Source organism: Phyllobates terribilis, unplaced genomic scaffold (genome assembly GCF_046119375.1).
Source record: "Phyllobates terribilis strain yellow unplaced genomic scaffold, ASM4611937v1 Scaffold_2__4_contigs__length_985480577, whole genome shotgun sequence".
In the NCBI taxonomy this organism is placed as follows: domain Eukaryota; kingdom Metazoa; phylum Chordata; class Amphibia; order Anura; family Dendrobatidae; genus Phyllobates; species Phyllobates terribilis.
The window spans coordinates 474969545-474976046 of NW_027362762.1; the positions used below are offsets into that span (position 1 = coordinate 474969545).

A 6502-nucleotide genomic window follows, 5' to 3' on the forward strand; every position below is an offset into this window, starting at 1 on the left:
GGTGAGGTGTTTCTATTATAAAAATGTACTATTGTCCTAAATCGGAGAAAAAAATAAAAGCTGAACAACATAATGTGGAAATACTGAATCAATAATTTTTCTGCCCATGGCAGCATATGTTGCTTAGATCTAAAAAATAATAAAAAACATATAACATTCAACTTACCGCAAGGTGATGAGCAGCCTTTCCTCAGCAGAGATGGCCCTTCGCATTACGGTGTCTTGGTAGTCCAGGTCAGGAGAAATAATGCTTAGCAGACGATCAAACGCGGTAATCTTCAGACGGCAAAATTGTTGAAATTTTTCCGGAAAACTTTGTATAAAAAAAAAATAGGATTAAAATATAATTTTGTAACAGAGTATACAAGCAAAAACGTTAAAAAAAAAAAAGGTATACACGTGTGACCTTAGACTTTATGAACATATATCTTACCTCCTTAAATCCTGGTAAAGAAGATTGAAGTGGCCCTTGTCCGCACGCTCAAGCCAGATAGGGTGCACCCACATCTTTTTGGGTCGTCTTCTCCTCCTTAACCGCTCCTATATAACAATATAGGTTAGTACACACACTACATACAAATAATGTAACACAAAAAAAGATCTACTTTATATTACCTGCTCAACGTAGTAGTGCATGAGATTTAAGCAAGTCAGCAGCAAAAGGCATTGTCTGCTGCGCCGCAGGGGCTGCAATTCCTCTGGCATCTTTTCTCTTACAAAAAGCAAAATGGTGAAGAGGGGTTGAACTAGGAAATGACATCAGAATTTCTCCTTTTTTTTTTTTTAAATAAACTTTATTTGGTCTCAAAAACGCTTTAGATATGCAACAAAAACGCAAGTAAAATCCGCATGAAAAACGCGTCAAAAACGCATGCTTTTTTCTGGCAAGGGAGATGCAGAAACGCTGCATAAATTTTCTGCTTCATTTCTGCATCGTGGGCACATAGCCTAAATGGTTTATAAGATACCCTTCCTGCTGAGTTGATCAGTCTCTGCAGTCAAACAAGATGCAGCAAAACCAACAATCTTCTAAGTACAAGTACCACTATATCACACTCATACACTGATCACATCACAAGCACACAGTTCAAAAAGGCATAGGTATCTCTTCCCAGTTCTTGGACTAGACTATTAATTGCAAAAATAACTCACCCGGATTGGAGGTGACCAGCTCGCAGTAAAAGTGAAATACAATTGTAAGAATAAGCTTTTTACCTTATGCTGCAGCAATTGAATTCACTTTTACTGGAGAGTGCTCCTCACTCTAGATCCAGATGGTATAATGCGTGTCTAGTCCCGGGACTTTTCGGCACTAAATTCTGTGAGCGAGATACGCTCTCTTCTATGCCTTCCGAACTTCAAATTAATAAGATTTGTTTTACGAGCGAGTGATATAACTATCTGATTAAAGGGAATAAAAATTCAAAGTTTAAAAATTGCAAAATGTTCACATTTGTTGTCAAATTTTTGATATTTTTTATAAATAAACGCAAATCATATTGACCAAAATTTACTACTAAAATGAAGTACAATGTGTCTTGAAAAACCCAGAATCACTGGAATACGGTGAAGCGATCCAGAGTTATTACTACAAGGCTCGGTCATTAACGTGCAAAGTGGCTCGGTCCTTATGGGGTTAAAACAACTATATACATAATGTAATTAAAAGTTGAGTGGAACTTTTTTTGTATGTTTTTTGTTTATTTCTTTGAGTGTTTTTAATAAGTTTTAAGAAACCTTTTTGATTAGATAAATTTAAATTTTAAAATCAAATGTGGATAGAACGTGAATAGGTTAAAGCTTGCTTGTGTATGGAGAAATTAATATACCGCTACACATAACACAATAAACAAGATAAATACAATCAAGATGACAGGGCATATGATAATGTATATTATTTGTTGAGTTCTCCGGGTTTCAGTATATTTAGGTGGTATATCCAGTATATTTCTTTCCTGCAAAGGGTCTGAAACCTGTTCGGGCACTCAGGGGGTATTGTTTCAATCGATGTGGTGGTTATTTGTCTGATATCTTTATTATGGATGAGGGGGCAATGTCTGGACAGTCCATGTTGCATGAACCCTTTTGAAATATTGGTGCCGCGGGAGTTGAGCCTCTATTAAGGGGTTGGTGGGCCATCCAACATACTATAATCCGCATTTACATTCAATGACTTATCACATTGTACATGACAGTCCACATGCTGTTTCAGTGTGAAGATTTCCACTGATTTTTTGAAGAAATCTGGGTGGTATTATTCTGTATTATTTTGCAACATAATCATTTTTGCCATAATATTGAAAGCTGGGAGTTATCTTTTATTTACATTGCTTATAAATAATAGCAATTTAAACTGACTGTAACGGGTCTGGGAGGCGGAACCTCTGAGCAACTATACAAGGGGGCGGTCCTTGTAAGGAAGCGGGTGGCTCCCAGGGAAGACGGGCTGGTAGACACGGCAAGTGACAGGGACAGTCTCTAGGTAGAAGGGCAGGTAGTTATGGCAAGTGACAGGGACAGTCTCTGGGTAGAAGGGCAGGTAGTCACAGCAAGTGACAGGGACAGTCTCTGGGTAGACTAGCAAACAGGTAGCAGGTGGACGCTCCCAGGTGAGCGGGCAAGAGTCTCTGGACGGGCAGGTGGTCACAGCAAGTGACGGCAGAGCCTCCAGGTAGGCTAGCAGGCAGGTAGCAGGTGAGCGCTCCCAGGTGAGCGGGCAAGAGTCTCTGGACAGGCAGGTGGTCACGGCAAGTGACGGCAGAGCCTCCAGGTAGGCTAGCAGGCAGGTAGCAGGTGAGCGCTCCCAGGTGAGCAGGCAAGAGTCTCTGGACAGGCAGGTGGTCACAGCAAGTGACGGCAGAGCCTCCAGGTAGGCTAGCAGGCAGGTAGCAAGCAGGAATCTGGCAGGTGACTGGCAGGTAACAGGCAGGAATCTGGCAGGTGACTGGTAGGTAACAAGCAGGAATCTGGCAGGTGACTGGCAGGTAACTGGTAACGGGACCTGAGGGCTGAAGCAGAGTGAAGGCTTTGCAACAACATTGCTCGGGCACCTCCATTTTGGAGGAGGTGCCTTATATATGGAGAGATCCTCCGGCCATTGGCCGGGGACTCCTTAGGACGGCGCGCGCAGCCCCCTTAAGAGAGGGGGAGCGCGCGCGCCCTAAGCACAGTGGCCGGGAAGGAGCGCGCGCTGCCAGCAGAGCGGGAGGAAGACGCCGGGCACGGAGCGGAGAGGTGAGGGGAACAGCGTCCCTGCCTAGCAGGAGGCAGGGACGCCGACGCTACACTGACTAGGTGTCACCATACTCCTGATTGTGGGGGCCTGTTTTAAAGTGATTTGTAGCTGATTTGGCAGCATCTGTCCTAGAATTGGGTCATTGTTTACGATGGACCAATGTTTACATAGTGTATCCCTGAGGGGGCCATGAGTATTATTGTATGTGGTGATGAAGTTAATTTTAAGGTCCTGGTTATTATTCTTTTTCGGTTTTGTTTGAAGTCATTGGCTTTCAGTCCTTAGTGGCTTGATATGTTTTTCTGGTGAGAGATGTAGAAGAACGCTGAAAGGTGTCAGTAATTCTGCGCTCCTCTGTTAAAACAGATTATACAGAATCCAGTACTTCAATTTATTCTTTTGACAAGCTAAAAACACGCGTTTCATGGACGTCCCGTCCACTTCATCAAGTGCATAGCTTAAGAGATGTTAACAGCAGAGAACGTATATACATGGAATAAATGGCGCTATAATAATAAATAATAATAATACCATTAAAAGTGAAAAAAACTGGCTCCAAAGCACCAGGAACCGTTTTTGCTTGAAACCCAAACCTTTGCATATTCCTTAAAACAGTGTGACTATTGGCGTCATTAGAAGAGCACTCATAAAAAAGTAATGAGAATTGTATAAAGTCAAAATAAAATTTAAATTAAAACATCTTCTACATAAGTTCCATGTTGTAAAAAATAAAATAATTTTTTATATATATGTGATGATTCGAACCCATTATTTCTTGGTACTATATACCATACCAGGACACCATCCATGGTCAGTGCCTCTAGACCATGGAAGTATCTGATAGTTGGTTGACATTGTTTAGCCGCCTTTTAGGAGGGATATGACTGTATGGACGCACTAACAAGGAAAAATATGATTAACATGATTACATGAAACTGTGTGTTCATAGTGGAACCCTGACAAGTGTATGCATATGCATCCAATATTGTCCATATCCCTATCGTTAAGATGAAATATAAATATGCTTCATGTCACCAATAAAGCCAAAGCAGTATTTAGATTAAATTAACCTCATGATGGGGATATGGTATGATAGTAATTTGTGCCCTTCCTGAGACCTAATTTCACATGGCTTATTATCCCAGGTAGTGGATATAATAAAAATGGATACTGTTAGAACCCTCCTGTTAGTTTTTTCTATTTTGCTGGTCACATGACTTTTTGCCTATTTAATCCAGCTCCGCCCTCCTGGCCTTGCTGGACTTCAGTATTACATTTACTCTTAAGTTAGCCAAGTGCCTTGTACCTTACTCTGTAGTTTGCTTGGTCTTTTGACCACTAGTACTTCTGTTTGTTTGTTTGTCTTTGCTCTGCTACAATTTCTGCTAGGAGGTGTCCAACTATATCCCAGTCCTTAGTTCTTGTAGGGACCCCTCCCTTATATCTATAGGTCTGCATTCAGACTAGCCGAGGACTTAGGCGGGTCTGTTCACAAGGAACAGGTCCCCCGCTGCATCGTAGGGAATCAGCTTAGTCCTATTGTAGGGACAGTTTACCTATCTTTCCTTAGTGTTTGTAGCAGTTCATAACAGTAAGTCCAGCCCAAAAATAAAACACTCTAAGGAAAAAAATCCTGATTTCAGCATGGTGTCGGTTCAGGAGTTGGCTCAACGCCTGCAGGGACTGTCTTTGGAGGTGGCCGAGCTCCAGCAACACGTGAGTAGCTGTCCTGGAACATTTTTTCGAACCGAAGGTAGGACTGCCAGATTTTTTTTTATGGTAAACGGCAAGATTTTTTTTCCTTTAAAAACGCTTGTTTATTATATTTTTGTTTAAGACCCAGATCCTCGGGGAATGAATCACAGCGCATTGGGTTTATAATGTCACTTTTGTGCAAAGAACCACAGGGATGGGCCTTTTCTCTACAACCTAATAATCCGTGTTTTAGATCTGTGGAAGATTTTTTTTCTGCTATGGGGTTGTTGTATGATGATCCTGATCGAGTCTCATCTGCTGAAACTGAATTAAGACGTTTGAAGCAGGGATCAGGTGATGTGGAAAATTATTGTACATACTTCAGAAGATGGTCGGCTGAAGTGGAATGGAATGACTCAGCATTAAAATGTTTGTTTCTTGATGGTCTAGGTGAAAGGGTTAAGGATCTGCTGATTGCCTTCCCAAAACCTGGAACCTTGCAGGAGGCAATGCAATTAGCCATACGTGTGGACAGGAGACTGCGTGCTAGGAGTAATGAAGAGAAATCGACTGCTATGGCAGCTCCTAGTTTTCAGAGGGTCTGTTCGGAGGGTGGAGAACCGATGGAGATTGGGGCGATGTCACCCCACTCTCAGGAAAAAGACCGCAGGTTTGCTAAAGGATTGTGTTTTTATTGCGGTAAATCTGACCACTTTATTAAGAACTGTGTGCTTCGTTTGAACAAAGAAAGAAAAAAAGAGGTCAGTTACGCCTGCATAGCTTGATTAAACTCAAAAGGAGTATTTCTTTCTGGAAGCACCTCATTCCAGGAGGAGTTGATTGAATTTCGGGTATTTGTGGATTGTGGTTCTACACTCAATGTGATTGATGAGGGTTTTTTGGAAAAATTTAAATTAGAATCCAAACTTTTGTCATCTCCTATTTCTATGGTTGCTGTTGATGGCTCTCCCTTGAAAGGTATTACTCACAAGGTTTTTGAATTTCCCCTCACCATTAATGGTATCCACCAAGAGAATTTGGATTTGGCGGTATTAAATAATTTGCCTGCTCCAGTGGTTTTGGGGTTACCTTGGTTAAAATTGCACAATCCTGTACTGGACTGGTCTACCAATGAAATTAAGTCTTGGAATCCTAAGTGTTATGATAGATGTTGCAACGGTCGCATTGCTGCTGTGGAAAGAGGGGAATTACCTGTACCTATTCAGGATTTTTGGAAGGTTTTTTCTGAGGAGGAGTCGCAAGTTTTGCCTCCTCATAGGGACTATGATTGTACTATTGAGTTTGTCCCTGGAGCAACTCTTCCCAAGAATCGCTTATTTAATCTTACTATCCCTGAGAGAAAGGCCTTGGAGGAATACATACAGACAAGCTTGGCCGCTGGTCACATTAGACCTTCTAAGTCACCTGTGGCTGTTGGATTCTTTTTTGTAAAAAAAAAGGACGGCGGTTTACGTCCATGTCTGGACTTTCGCGAAATTAATAAAATTACAGTACGCAATTCCTACCCACTGCCTTTAATTCCTGACTTGTTCAACCAGTTAGTGGGGGCCA

The 6502-nt window shown here is 41.7% G+C and overlaps 1 long non-coding RNA gene across 1 annotated transcript; it reads right to left on the minus strand.

Moving 5' to 3' along the window:
- Positions 1–201: 201 nt before the first annotated feature.
- LOC141252824 (uncharacterized) lies at positions 202–758 on the minus strand. Its single transcript, XR_012314121.1, has 3 exons — positions 616–758; positions 434–540; positions 202–313 (listed from the first exon to the last, which is right to left on the minus strand). It is a non-coding gene; the product is annotated as an uncharacterized lncRNA (long non-coding RNA).
- Between the last annotated feature and the right edge of the window lie 5744 nt (positions 759–6502).